Source organism: Lepisosteus oculatus, unplaced genomic scaffold (genome assembly GCF_040954835.1).
Source record: "Lepisosteus oculatus isolate fLepOcu1 unplaced genomic scaffold, fLepOcu1.hap2 HAP2_SCAFFOLD_83, whole genome shotgun sequence".
NCBI classification, from domain to species: domain Eukaryota; kingdom Metazoa; phylum Chordata; class Actinopteri; order Semionotiformes; family Lepisosteidae; genus Lepisosteus; species Lepisosteus oculatus.
Genome location: NW_027168394.1, coordinates 443281 through 458261, shown reverse-complemented (window position 1 = coordinate 458261; position 14981 = coordinate 443281). Strand labels below are relative to the sequence as shown.

The 14981-nt window shown below is 45.3% G+C and overlaps 6 non-coding genes across 6 annotated transcripts; 3 read left to right on the top strand and 3 right to left on the bottom strand.

Annotated features, from left to right (window-relative positions):
• The first annotated feature begins 490 nt into the window (after positions 1 to 490).
• On the top strand, positions 491 to 607 carry LOC138235795 (U5 spliceosomal RNA). Its single transcript, XR_011188336.1, has one exon. It is a non-coding gene; the product is annotated as a U5 spliceosomal RNA (small nuclear RNA).
• A 489-nt stretch (positions 608 to 1096) lies between these two features.
• Positions 1097 to 1167, bottom strand: trnag-gcc (transfer RNA glycine (anticodon GCC)). The gene has a single exon. It is a non-coding gene; the product is annotated as a tRNA-Gly (tRNA).
• A 213-nt stretch (positions 1168 to 1380) lies between these two features.
• Positions 1381 to 1462, bottom strand: trnas-aga (transfer RNA serine (anticodon AGA)). Its single transcript has one exon. It is a non-coding gene; the product is annotated as a tRNA-Ser (tRNA).
• Positions 1463 to 2862: 1400 nt separating this feature from the next.
• trnas-uga (transfer RNA serine (anticodon UGA)) lies at positions 2863 to 2944 on the bottom strand. The gene has a single exon. It is a non-coding gene; the product is annotated as a tRNA-Ser (tRNA).
• Positions 2945 to 6009: 3065 nt separating this feature from the next.
• On the top strand, positions 6010 to 6082 carry trnar-acg (transfer RNA arginine (anticodon ACG)). The gene has a single exon. It is a non-coding gene; the product is annotated as a tRNA-Arg (tRNA).
• A 4262-nt stretch (positions 6083 to 10344) lies between these two features.
• On the top strand, positions 10345 to 10426 carry trnas-aga (transfer RNA serine (anticodon AGA)). The gene has a single exon. It is a non-coding gene; the product is annotated as a tRNA-Ser (tRNA).
• The last annotated feature ends 4555 nt before the right edge of the window (positions 10427 to 14981 follow it).

Here is a 14981-nt window from a genome sequence, read left to right as displayed (position 1 = left end):
GCAAGTTGATCTTCTCAAGGGCAGGAACTTTCCCTCTTTTTGCCTCAAACACATCCACACATTGTTCAAACAGAGAATAGGTAGCAAAAACAACCTCAAATGCTTTCTGACCTGGGAGAGCGAAGATGAAATCCAAGTGCCGAGGTTCAAAGCCAAGTTCCTTCTGTAACACTTTTCTGCTGAACTGCATACGATCCATGAAGAGGTCATCCAAAAGCTCAAAACGTACAGCATTCTTGCGGGATCCAAAGGTTGCCATCTCAAACTGCAAAACAAACACTGCTTCCACAAAACAAGAAAACAATCCAACTACTCCAACTACAGGCTGATCAAGGTATCTCCCCTGCCAGGTAAGCCGAGAGCTGCAGGCGATGAGCCCGGAGCTGAACGGGCCCCACTGGCTCGTTTGTAAGGCCAGGTGCATTGCCAACCACGACCGGCAGGGCAGAGGCCTTGAAGGCGGCCTGGGCTCCTGCAGCTGTCCAGCCACGCACTCTGGTTTCTCTTCATCTCGTACAAATCTTTTGCCTTTTACTAAAGATTTCCATGGAGAGGAGCATGAATGAGTTCCATACAATTTTTGTGCTTCCCTGCCTTCGGGTGGGGCGCAGCTGGGCTGGTCAAAGAGAGAAAACAAAACCGCTCACAATCGCTCTTACAATGCAGTAAGTAGCACAGGCTACTTAAACACATGAATGCAAAACAGCATTTTTCAGCTGATTCAAAATGTACCTAAAGGAGAAGCATTATTGAAGACCATCAATTACCAAGAGCTTTTGTCAAAGGTTTTGGTGGTCATTTTGAATGACCACAGAGCGCTGTGACCTCGTTTTTACATCTCATCCAAAAGACAGCGCCATTTTACAACACAGCATCTCCGTCACTATACTGGGGCATTGGGACCCGCACAGACCTCAGGGTGAGCGCCCCCACCGCCGGCACCATTAACACCGCTTCCAGCTGGAAGCTTTGTTTTTCCCTGTAGCTCACCCTCATCCGGGTACTGACCTGGCTCACACCTGCTTAGCTTCAGTGGGTTTTCAGTTGCGAGTTGCAAGGGGATGCAAGTGATGGAGCCGCTCGCTGCAAAAGCCACTGCATTGGCCGGGAATCGAACCCGAGCCTCCCGCGTGGCAGGCGAGAATTCTACCACTGAACCACCAATGCTCAGTGCCTGGGCCTTCAAAAAAGACGCTTTTTTGGTGCTCTGTGCAAAACGCATCGACATCTGCTTCCAGCTGCAAAATGCCATTCGCGGACGCTGAAGAACTTATTTCCAAGGCAGCGGGTACAAGCGATTGGGCGTTTTAAAACCACCAGGAACAGCAAAGAGGCGCGCTTCTTTGCTTGTGCCGAAACACACCGACTGGAGGCGGACAACGTAGTCGGCAGGATTGGAACCTGCGCGGGGAGACCCCAATGGATTTCTAGTCCATCGCCTTAACCACTCGGCCACGACTACAGCAAGCCCCACCGCCGCTGCGTTCTTGCTACAATCTTACCTGGATCGCGAGGCGCCAGCGGAAGCCTATTTCAAAGTCGTTCTCCGTTTCAAAAAAACATTTCCAAAATACAAGCCTTGCAGACAGACACGCCTCAGAGGATTTAAGGGTGGCTTCATGTCGGAATGATAAAGTCTCCCCGTCCGGACATGAAAATGCCACTTTGTTACACACAAAAAAAGAATCAACAACAGAGAAATGCCCACAAGCATTTGAAAAGCCGCACCACGTCGCACTTGAAATAGCTCTTATATTAGTGGTAGACGCAGGAATCGCCTTTTTATTTACGCTCTTACCAACGCGATGGAAAGCAAAACAAAGCAAAGCAGAGCAAAACAAAACAAACAAACGAAAACCCTCACGTCCTGCACTTGCATATAACGCCGTTACGTGCCCAAGCGGTATTGTACGTCATCCTAGCACTGCACCCCGGGTCGTACGGTATATAGGAATGAGCACACGCCACGAATCGTCTCGAATCACTCCCTACAGCTGTAAGGCGCCTTGAAGCGTGCACCCCCAACATTCTTCTTTGCGCATCTGTGAAAGGTCAACTCTTGAGCAAACTCTGAACCAGCTCTAAGGAAACTAATCCGATTAGACGTTACTTTGACTCATCTTTTTACGCTCAGTGCTGGATTGCTCAAACTCCAGCTAGGGTTAGGGTTAGCATTCCCACGCTACTTAGACACTTTGTTTATGCTCAGTGCTGGATTTTGGGAACTTCAGGACGAGTGGGAATTTTCTCCTATCTGTCCATTCTGTTTTGTTTTGGAGACTCTTGGCTGCCTATGTTGTTCAGTGCAGCGTGAAGGAAACATTTTCCAAAACTGTGTCAGCTCAAAAGTTGTAAGAAAACCTCTCCAGCTGCTTTAACTCTCTTCATTTTTGTCATTTAATGTGACACTCGATGTATAACTGGAGCCTCACATATGCAAATGGTGAGGCTCCAGTTCGACACCCAGTTCGACACCACTTTACAGTATATGACAAAAGCATGGCAGACTGTGCCGGACCAGCTGGTAACTTCCGCTTATTTTGACCATATTAAACATTGGAATTCTTCCCACTTGCATTTGTGACACTTGATTTTGGCTCCACCTAAGACACTCTTAAATCTTCAAACACTTTTCTCTTCTCCCGCAACACACTTGTCTGTCGGCACTATGTGGCAGCGTTGCATGACAACCCATCTCACCACGGAAAGGAACCTAACAGCTTTGGTAAGAGAGTAGAATTACCTGAAGAACTGCTTTCCATGGAAGCAGGACCAAGCGATGTAGCATTTTTATAGTACCAGGAAAGGAGAAGCGGCACTTCGCCTTTGCCGCATAGGCACAAGGTGACGTGCAGCAGACGCCGTAGTCGGCAGGATTCGAACCTGAGCGGGGAGTCCCCAATGGATTTCAAGTCCATCGCCTTAACTACTCGGCCACGACTACAGCGAGCTCGCCGCCGCCCCATTCCTCCTATAATCTAACACGGAGTGCGAGGTGGCTGCGGAAACTTTTTTAAAGTCGCTCTACATTAAAAAAAAAATACCTTTCACAAGATACATGCCGGCAGACAGACACGCCTCAGAGGGTTTAAGGGTTTAAGACGTTCAAATGATAAAGTCTCCCCGTCCGGATGTCAAAATGCAACTTTGGCAGACAGAAAAAACATCAACAAACCACAAATGTGGACAAGGATTTTACAAGCTGCACCACACTACACTTTCAAAAACATTTACATTCGTGTTAGATGCAGGAATTGTCTTTGTTTTGCGTGCTTACGAACGCCATAGAAAACGAAACAAAACAAAAGCCCTCAGCTCCTGCACTTGATTATAATGCCGTTACGTGTCGAAGCAGGAATTTACGTCATCTTACCACTACAACATGGGGAATAGAGGGAAATGAACACACGCTACGAATCGTCTCAATCACTCCCTAGAGTCGTAAGGCACATTGAAGGGTGCACCCCCATCATTAATCGTTGGGCCTCTGTAAAAGGAAAGCTGTTGAGCAGTCTTTGAAACAGCTCGGATGAAACACTTGATTGCTTCCATGTGCATCTGGAGCCCACTTCTTATTTTCACTTCACGCCGCCCAAAGCATTTCTAAAACAGGAGATTCGCGTTTGGGAATGCGCCCTGCCCTACAAATAAAACAGGTCTACGGGTCTGAAACCTGCTCCACGGAAAACAGTTCTGTTGCGCTTTTGATCCAAGGGAGATTCTCTGTTCTTACTTTTTGATGACATAACACCCAAAGGGGCTTATTTGGAGCTGGATTCCAACCAGCATCCTAAAGTTTCTTGGCGGTATCCTTTACAGTCCTCTGTTCGGTCGACAAGGAACAGAAGGGGGCAGCTTTCCTCACACATACAGTGCAATGTACTGTAGTGTTCCCCTTCATTGAATTCGCAGTTCTGCATCAGACCTCAAACTCGTTTCCTTAGCTTGGATTTAAGCCACGAAGCAGGCTTCTACTGTATAAACGTCTAGAGGAATCACAAACTATTTGAGAGGCCATCATCCCATTGGGAACTGACAAAGTCTATCCCTAAACACCTAGCGCAGTCTCTCGAGAGACTGTCAAAAATCGCTTTCTCCGTTTGTGCTGCAAGTAAGTGAAAACGCGGTCTCAACCCAGAGCCACTTGGCAGCAGCGGCACGTAAATACTGTTACTGCCACTGCTCGATACCAACGTTAGCCTACTATACCATGTTCAGCCACCGCTAGAAAATGTAAGGCTCTAGTACTGGAGCAAACAAAAGGAGGGCCAACGTCGAACAGGCACCCGTGTCAGACATAGAGAGCGACGAGGATGGGATTCAAACCAATGCATGCAGAGCACAATGAATTAGTAGTCCATTGCCTTAACCACTCGGCCAACTCGTCAACGAAACTGGGCTGTCCAGACATGGGTTGGCGCGCTCCAGATGATCTTTTTCTTTTTTTTCCCTCGTACTCGAGGGTCATTTTCCTGTTCCACATGCGATTTCAACATTTTCCTTGGGAGATGTCAAGCCAGCAAGCCACTGCTGTGGTTCAGTGGCCAGTGTGGAGTTCAGTGGCCCTGTTGTACACAGAAAGCACATTGAGCTCCTTGGACTTGAAAAGTTCCAGATAAAAGCCATTTGTCATCCTTTCTCTTGGTGTCGATGTTGCTATTGTATAAAGGTGGCAACTTGCTCAGCGAGCAGGCGGAGCACACACCGAATGCAGATGTGTCTGAGTGGTGTGTCCAAGTGGCTGCAAAAGGACAACTATCCCGGGGCACCGTGGCTTAGTTGGTTAAAGCGCTTGTCTCTTAAACAGGAGATCCTGAGTCCGAATCCCAGTGGTGCCTTCTTTGTTCTGTCTTCTTGAACAGAACTGGTCCTTACAGACAACCGCCTACGGCTAGACTTAATTAAATGCAAGTATTCATTTCCTGTCTTTAACGCGACTTGTTTTTCTTAAAATGGATGCAACTTGCAAAACATGAAATACAAACATTGCTAATCAGCGCTAGCGGCTGGCAAAAAAAAAGAAGTCAGCAATGTTTTTTTTCTTTAACCTTAACCCTGCTAATGGAGAAGAGTTAAACGACCGAGTCTATGCAGATTAAACGGTGCTCATGTCGGGTTCTTAGCTGAAAGGGTGGTAAATCACGCTCACCCCAGTCCTTAATCTTTTAAAAGGATACAAAATTGAACCTAGTCGCCACATCACATACATCCTGTTCAACGATAAAAAGGTGACATCTATCCTCGATCCAGAGTAAATCCCACATTGAGGGCATATTGTTTTCCACTTTACCATGAGTCGGGCTCAGCTGCACAGAGGCGAGAGCAGAGCAATGAGGTCACGGGGACAGGGGAGTCACACGCTGGCGGTTTGAACACGCGGAAGAAAACTGAGGGATCCACAGTATGTGGACCCTCCGTGCGCCATCATTCCGCACTCCGGACTCTGAATCCTACCATCCAAGTTAAGATCTCGGCGGAACCTGAGGCGCAGTTCCTTCTTAAAACGTAATCTGGTGAGCATTTCTAGAATCGTACTTGTATAGATGCAGCCTTTAATGTGTTGCTAGGTTAAAATTGATGACTTCTTGAACTTCAGTAGGCAACTTCCCTCTTGATTTCGGATTTAATTTCTTTATTACAGGGGCGCTTTTATGAACACAGAGTCATGTTCAGGTACTTTGCTTGATGGAGGAAGCATATTTCGGACTCTGTGATCTGCTCACCTGGAAAGGTCTGCTGTACTACTACAAGAGAGAAGTAGAGTCTGGAAGAATGGACAATTTTATGATGCTTTGGAAGATAATGTTTTTTTTTTCTTTGAAATCGAAATGAATCAGAATATCAGTGCAAAAGACAAACTCTTGGTTTGGTTTAAAGAGATATGGTTTTAACACAGACAAAATGTAGAAAACAGGTGTTTCTCACTTTTGGAAAAGAATGGACCGGGGGTAATATTTTACTAGTTGCAGTGCTGATCTCACTGGGTTACAGTCCTGCAGTGTCACACCAGGGCCAGTGGCGCAATGGATAACGTGTCTGACTACGGATCAGGAGATTGCAGGTTCGACTCCTGCCTGGCTCGGGTCGTTTTTAAACGCATCGGGCTACTCCCTAAGTAGTCTGTGCTACTTACTGCATTGTAATCGTACCCAGTAAGAGATTTCCTTCATGTAAATGAACTGCACCTGACAGCTTTAGAAAAACACCTGGGCTCAGTACGGTGCTGAGAGCTCAGCGTTGCTGTTCTAATTAGCACGCACTGCATCGGCTATGAGCCCGAACCTTTCAATTATTCCGATCAGTAAGTCAACACGTAGTCCACATGAACGGTAGAAATATTCTCTTGTCTGTCTCTTGTTTGTATAGAACTGAATGTCCCTGACAATGTACTGTTAGTTTTAATTGAAGAACGGCATTTGTGTTCAAATATACCAGACAAGTTTATGTAACTGCTCATGCGACACTCAGTTGTAATTAGTCAAGAAATAAAGTCGAACAACAGCTGCGGGTTTGATTCTGAACGTATCAGATTGCAGCGCCTTTTACTTCCATTGACAAATGATAGAGATTTGAAGAGAGATCCTTCAGACCAGCAAGCAAACCCACGGCTATTTCGGTTTTCTATCTAGGCAACGTTGGTGTCTGCAATAGCATACATGAAAGCGTGATGCAATTTCTGTGGCTACATTTGTTGCACGTCATGCACAGTAAGAGTGTTTCTAACACCAAATAAAAAGTCAACAAATAGCGATCACGCCTTCTCCTCAGTTAACCCACTGAAACCCTTGCTGTTAACAGTTCTTTACTGCGTGCTTTAAGAGCACCTACACATCGTGTCGGTTCTTACAGCTTTATTCATTAGGTTTTCAAAGGCATAAGTAGAGCACCAGAGGTGCGAACGCAAAATGTGTGGTTATCTGAAGAATTGCTTTCCATGGCAGCGGGGCCAAGCGATTTAGCGTTTTTATAGTACCAGGAAAGGAGAAGCGGCACTCCGCCTCTGCTGCGCAGGCACAAGGCGACGTGCGGCAGACGCCGGAGTCGGCAGGTTTCGAACCTGCGCGGGGAAGCCCCAACGCATTTCGAGCCCATCGCCTTAACCACTCGAGCACGACAAATGCGAGCTCCCCGCCGCCGCATTCCTCCTATAATCAAACACGGACTGCGAGGTGGCTGCGGAAACCTTTTTAAAGTTGCTCTCCGTTAAAAAAAATACCTTTCACAAGATTCGTGCCGGCAGACAGACACGCCTCAGAGGGTTTAAGGCTGGCTTCACGTTCAAATGATAAAGTCCCCCAGTCCGGATGTCAAAATGCAACTTTGGCAGACAGAAAAAACATCAACGAACCAAAAATGTGGACAAGGATTTTACAAGCTGCACCACACTGCACTTTCAAAAGCATTTACATTCGTGTTAGACGCAGGAATTGCCTTTGATTTGCGCGCTTACGAACGCCATGGAAAACGAAACAAAACTAAAGCCCTCAGCTCCTGCACTTGATTATAATCCCGTTACGTGTCGAAGCAGGAATTTAAGTCATCCTACCACTGCAACACGGGGAATAGAGGGAAATGAGCACAAGCTACGAATTGTCTCTAATCAGTCCCTACAGTTGTAAGACGCCTGGAAGCGTGCACCCCCATCATGAATCTTTGCGCATCTGTGCAAGGTAAACTCTGGAGCAGTCTCTGAAACGGCTCAAAGGAAACACGTGATTGATTCCATGTGCATCTGGGGTTCATTTCTTATTTACATTTAATTCAAGGGAAAGGCTTGGGTCAGTTTCAGAAGGCCTCCAACAGCGAGATTCAAGCGCCCCACCTTCAGCCCAATCTGCGCCGCCAGAACGCCAACGGCTCCTCTGGTCTCCGGGGTGCGGTTGTGACCCCGTAACCTAAAGTGTTGGTGGCAGACAAATGGAGACTAACAGGTGATGTCCTAGGACATGACTACATTGTGACACTCGGTGGGGATGGTGACCATTGCTTGGAAAAGAGTGCGAGGCCCCTTTAGAAAAACATTTTGTTAACAGGCATTCTGCCTCAGCCTAAACACCTATAGCTTGCAAAGCGCATGCTATTAGACAGGCACCTCTGCAAAACCTTAAGAGTCTCTTAAACTAGTGATAGTAAGGTGTTCCCAATGGGCAATGTTCGGCTTTCAAATCATCTCTCCGTGGAAGCGCCGAGATGCAGCTGTTTAAGGCTTAGAAGCAGCTGACTGTTTTACTACCTAGCTGATCACTGTCAGTCAGGGAGCTTAGAGGTGAAAAGCCTGTCTGAGAGACAATTCGCCGTCGATCAGTTCAATATGTTCCGTACAAGCTCGGCGCACCTGAGATCATCTTGGTAGCCGTGTAGCTCATATGAGTGAAAGCGTGTGTGTCAGGACTCTTACTTGGCCATCCCAACATACGGAATTTCTTCTGTTTCAGCCACTCTGTTGTTGATGTACTCCTTTGTTTTTGTCATGTTGCAAGACCCAGCGTCTTTTGAGTTTTAGATCACAGGCAGACACCCTGACATTCTGCTGTAGAATTTCCTGATACATCTCGGAATTCATCGGTCCCTCGATGATTGCAAGCCGTACAGCCTCCGCCATGCTTCCCAGGTGGGATGAGGTTTTGGAGTTGGTATGCGGTGTTTTGTTATCTCCAAACATAACGCTGTGCACATTTACCAACAAGTTCAACTTTTGTCACGTCTGTCCACAGAACATTGTTCCAGGAGTTGCTGTGGAACATCCATGTGGTCTTTAGCAAACTTGAGAGGGGCAGTGGTGGTTTTTTTGGGGGGGAGAGCAGTGGTTTCCTCCATGGTGACCTCACATGATCACCACTCCTGTTCAGATTTCTTCTTATGGTGGACTCATGAACACAGACGTAAGACAAAGTAAACCACCTGTTTGCTAGATCCCATCCCCACTCAGCTAGTCAAAGATTCCCTCGAAGGACTGGCAGGACCTATAATTAGTATGATGAATGCATCGCTTGCGTCAGGCGTCGTACATGATCAATTTAAGGTAGTGGTTCTTAGACCGCTCCTTAAGAAGTCAAATTTGGATCCACAAGTTCTTAACAACTACAGGCCTGTCTCAAAGGTCCCATTTCAATCTAAAAGTCTTGAAAGAATAGTTGTTGCCCAACATCAAATGGATTCAAATAATATACTTGAGAAATTTCAGTCTGGTTTCTGAAACTGCATTAACAAGAGTCGTAAATTATATTCTCTTAGCTACTGATGCGGGGAATGCAACAGTGCTAGGTTGCAACAGTGCTAGGAATGCAAACTTTAGGTTGCGCTTCTTCATGCTGCATCATTGGCATGAGTGGAGCTTTTTAAACGTCTGTACTTACTGCGCCCCATAAGAAATCGTTTGTCCCTGTTCAAAAGAGATTGTGCGATGTCCTGCAGCGTTCGCAAAGCAAACCTTTGACAGTTTGAATAGAGGAATTTATTCTGCTTCCTGTGCGTGCAGTAGTTACAAACTTGAACGTCTTTACACGATCTCCTGCAGTTTTCAGTGGGCAGGCTTGGTCAGATGGCTTGGAAAAACGCACTGTGTTTCGGCTCGGGAAACATCATGAGCAGTGTCCTGCATGTTTTCTGTGTATAGCTGTCTTTTAACGCATACAGAATTCATTCGAAATCATTGATTTCTCCAATTAACAAGGATCCCTTAAATGATGAGTCAAAGTAACATCTAATCGGATTAGTTTCCTTAGAGCTGGTTCAGAGTTTGCTCAAGAGTTTACCTTTCACAGATGAGCAAAGAAGAATGTTGGGGGTGCACGCTTCAAGGCACCTTACAGCTGTAGGGAGTGATTCGAGACGATTCGTGGCGTGTGCTCGTTCCCATATACCATACGCACCGGCGTGCAGTGCTAGGATGACGTACAATACCGCTTGGGCACGTAACGGCGTTATATGCAAGTGCGGGACGTGAGGGTTTTCGTTTGTTCGTTTTGTTTTGCTCTGCTTTGCTTTGTTTTGCTTTCCATCGCGTTGGTAAGAGCGTAAATAAAAAGGCGATTCCTGCGTCTACCACTAATGTAAGAGCTATTTCAAGTGCGACGTGGTGCGGCTTTTCAAATGCTTGTGGGCATTTCTCTGTTGTTGATTCTTTTTTTGTGTGTAACAAAGTGGCATTTTCATGTCCGGACGGGGAGACTTTATCATTCCGACATGAAGCCACCCTTAAGTCCTCTGAGGCGTGTCTGTCTGCAAGGCTTGTATTTTGGAAATGTTTTTTTGAAACGGAGAACGACTTTGAAATAGGCTTCCGCCGGCGCCTCGCGATCCAGGTAAGATTGTAGCAAGAACGCAGCGGCTGTGGGGCTTGCTGTAGTCGTGGCCGAGTGGTTAAGGCGATGGACTAGAAATCCATTGGGGTCTCCCCGCGCAGGTTCGAATCCTGCCGACTACGTTGTCCGCCTCCAGTTGGTGTGTTCCGGCGCAAGCAAAGAAGCGCGCCTCTTTGTTGTTCCTGGTGGTTTTAAAACGCCCAATCGCTTGTACCCGCTGCCTTGAAATAAATTCTTCAGCATCCGCGAATGGCATTTTGCAGCTGGAAGCATATGTCGACGCTTTTTGCACAGAGCACCAAAAAAGCGTCTTTTTTGAAGGCCCAGACACTGAGCATTGGTGTTTCAGTGGTAGAATTCTTGCCTGCCACGCGGGAGGCTTGGGTTTGATTCCCGGCCAATGCAGTGGCTTTTGCAGCGAGCGGCTCCATCACTTGCATCCCCTTGCAACTCGCAACTGAAAACCCACTGAAGCTAAGCAGGTGTGAGCCAGGTCAGTACCCGGATGAGGGTAAGCTACAGGGAAAAACAAAGCTTCCAGCTGGAAGCGGTGTTAATGGTGCCGGCGGGGGGGCGCTCACCCTGAGGTCTGTGCGGGTCCCAATGTCCCAGCATAGTGACGGAGACGCTGTGTTGTAAAAGGGCGCTGTCTTTCGGATGAGATGTAAAACCGAGGTCATAGTGCTCTGTGGTCATTAAAAATGACCACCAAAAGCTCTTGGTAATTGATGGTCTTCAATAATGCTTCTCCTTTAGGTACATTTTAAATCAGCTGAAAAATGCTGTGAAATGGGGGGACACTTCAGGCCAGTGTAGGATTTGGGTTACAAGAACCATGAAACTGCACGAGAAAGCCCGTACACTGAATTACACGGCTTTCTATTCAAAGGAGGGCAAAAGAAATTCCCTGAGTTCGATTTTTTGCAGCACAGAGAGGACCACCATTGTGAGGCCAGTTAGCTCAGTTGGTTAGAGCGTGGTGCTAATAACGCCAAGGTCATGGGTTCAATCCCCGTGCGGGCTATGTTCTTTTCTCCTCTCTTACCAAAGCTGTTAGGTTCCTTTCTGTGGTGAGATGGGTTGTCATGCAATGCTGCCACATAGTGCCGACAGACAAGAGTGTTGCGGGAGAAGAGAAAAGTGTTTGAAGATTTAAGAGTGTCTTAGGTGGAGTCAAAATCAAGTGTCACAAATGCAAGTGGGAGGATTTCCAATGTTTAATATGGTAAAAATAAGCAGAAGTTATCTGCCGGTCATGGCACAGTCTGCCATGCTTTTGTCAGATACTGTAAAGTGGTGTCGAACTGGAGCCTCACCATTTGCATATGTGAGGCTCCAGTTATACATCGAGTGTCACATTAAATGACAAAAATGAAGAGAGTTAAAGCAGCTGGAGAGGTTTTCTTACAACTTTTGAGCTGACACAGTTTTGGAAAATGTTTCCTTCACGCTGCACTGTACAACATAGGCAGCCAAGAGTCTCCAAAACAAAACAGAATTGACAGATAGGAGAAAATTCCCACTCGTCCTGAAGTTCCCAAAATCCAGCACTGAGCGTAAACAAAGTGTCGAAGTAGCGTGGGAATGCTAACCCTAACCCTAGCTGGAGTTTGAGCAATCCAGCACTGAGCGTAAAAAGATGAGTCAAAGTAACGTCTAATCGGATTAGTTTCCTTAGAGCTGGTTCAGAGTTTGCTCAAGAGTTTACCCAGTGGGCATTGATTCGTCGAATATACGTATATTCACGGCGAAAATACGGCTATACGTATATATACGTCGCCTCGACGTATAATCAACGTCGAATTGCAACCGTAAAATCGACGACATTAATAAACGCATATATAACGTCGAAAACACATCTAACACAGTGCCTGAGGCTTTTTACTGTATGTATCGTGTGTGCCGCAACTAGGAGTATACGGCACTCTGCACAGTGTACGAAGTAAATTATTTTCGCAGTAATTAATTTACACGTGTATAATAAATATAGTAAATATAATAAATTAATTACTGCGAAAATAATTTTCTTCGTAAATCCTGCAATCCAGATGATTGGGGTATTGGTGCATGGCTACAGTCTGTGCTAGGAACATGGAGAGGGTCTCTGGTTCAATACATATTTGTGGGTCTGGTATTATTCGTTATGATCATATCGTTAATATCCTGTTTGAAAAACATGTGGACTAAAGCTGCTGCTTCTGTGCTAATTGTACGCCCTGAAGGGATCATGAAGGTCAAAAAATGATTTCATGGGAAAGGTTCTCTTATCTAGTGGCAGAACCTGATGGGTAGAACAATATAGCTTTAAGGGGGGTTACCCTTGGGAGTGATTCCCCTAGATGCAAATGATTATTGTGGTTTGTTTGTTCATAATAAGATGTTTTGCAGGAACGGAACAAAGAGAAATTTTACAACTTCAGCTAGAATTGTTCTACAAAACGTCACAGCTGAGGCAGGGGAACAATGTGTAGATTTTTCTAAGAGTTATTACCCAGTTGTTGACCAATCTGTTGACCAATGTTGACCAAAAAAGCCTAGGATTATGCTGGGCTCCAGCCCACAGGGATTTACCTGTGCTGTAAGAACTAATGAGTGAATAAGGAGACTGGATTCTGGTGAAAGACTTCAGGAAAAAGAAATGGTGTTCACTCAGGTGGAGGGGGCTGTACCAGGTGCTGCTGACCACTGCCACTGCTGTGAAGGTCACAGAAATGGTGCCCTGGATTCATGCTTCCCACTGTAAAAAGGTCACAAACGAACTGAACAAAGCGCAGGAGTGATGTCTCCACAAGGACAGATGGGGATAACCTGCTTGGGACTGATGTGCACAGCCTTTTTCCTTTTTATGTAGAAGCCTGTCACCACCCCAAAAGAGGAAGAATCTAAACACGAAGCCTCTTTGTATACAAACTGGCTGAATGAAACTGATAATGAGGGGGATATGAGTAATTTGTGGTATAAATTTATAAATCATACTGTAAAGTTAAAGAAATTTAATGCATCTTGTTATATATGTGCTTTAATGCCTCATTCTACAGCCTCACCCATGCGACTTTTTATGAAATGTACTCTTTTATTAATATCATGTTAGAAGGCTTAGACGCTATCAAACAAGAATTAAGGGGAGTTAGATTAATGGCACTTCAGAACAGGTTCGTGCTGGACCTTCAAAATGCAGCATCTGGAGGAGTCTATGCTTTAGTAGGAGACTCCTGTTGTACATATATTCCAGCTAATGACTATGATTACGGAAATCTTACACTCGCTATTCAGCATTTAGAAGAACTAAAAGACAAGGTGAATAAAGAGAGAGGCATAAAAGATACACCGGCTTTTCTCTCCTGGTTAGAATCACTGTTTGGGCCAGGGGGAATGTTTTTCTTTTAAGTTACTAACACCGATTATAGGGGCTGTGATACTTGTCTTCCTGTTTTTATGTTGCTGTATGACATGTATTATTCCAATGCTTCGAAATATGGAAATATGGTACCTAGGGGGATAAACTGTTCATCCTTCCAGTCTGGAGAATTGGCAGCTGTCTGACGTCAGTAAGTGATCCTTAAAAAATTAATAGTTCCATGACAGTGTGCATCACCAGAAAATCAATTTCAATGCATTAAAACTCTTGTTATCCTTCTGATCATTGAAGTGTCATTGCCCCAGCACTGTATACTCTTACTTTTGACGCCTGTCTGAAGTTGGATCCATTTCTAAGAATGGTGACTCACATATCCTCATGCTCAACTTTGGCTCAACCACACAAACTATGAAGTTAATCATCTGCTTTTGCTCCAAGATTTATGTTACTAGGCTCTCTCCTGGGGATCCTCGTGTTCAAACTTTGCCCTTATTGTGGATGATCCATGACAGAATTCAGGGAATTCAGAATTCTGATACCTCAGCTCAGATTCTGACTGGGCAGACTGTCATTGCCTGGTGTGAATGTGTGCATATCTGTTTTTGTGCATGTTCTGTGGCCTGTTGTACAGTACATCACAAATGAAAGGGAAATGGAAAACTAAAATAAGACTCAAGTGTTTTATCTTTCATTAACAGTGTTTCATTAGTATCTGTGCTAGATCCTGTCATCCACTGCTTACCACGACAGGCTCTAGCACAGGATAGCAGCTAATACATTTAACAATCTCACTGCACAATGTTGTATATTCAAGGGCTGATCTTCTGTACTTTTTCTTTCACTTTTCATTTCCTAGAAACTCAGTCCTGCCAGGAATAATCTGAGAACAAAATCAATCTGAGTGAAAATCTAAGCAGAGGAAGATTGTTTTACAGAGTTAACAAGGTCTAATTCAAGGTCATCAGCACTAACAACATTCTCTCTGGAGACAGGCGATAAGAAAATTGAAAGTGTGTATTGTTACATAACAGCAGAGACTATGAGTTATGCTATCATGAGAGTGGTGATGGATTTTTTTCATTGCTTAGTTTTGCAGGTTCTGTACATTTGAACATTCAAAGTGACTAAAGTAAAGGAGTTTTCCCTTTTTACCACATAATTCCCAAAGATCAACACTAATAGAAAGCCTAATTCCAGCCAAGATTCAATTACTGTCTCTCAGGCATCCCAGCAGTGGATTTCATGACTTCAGACAGCCATCTTTATCAGTGGAGAACTCAATGCTCTGAGGTTTACTGGCAGAGTCTCACACTGGGTAA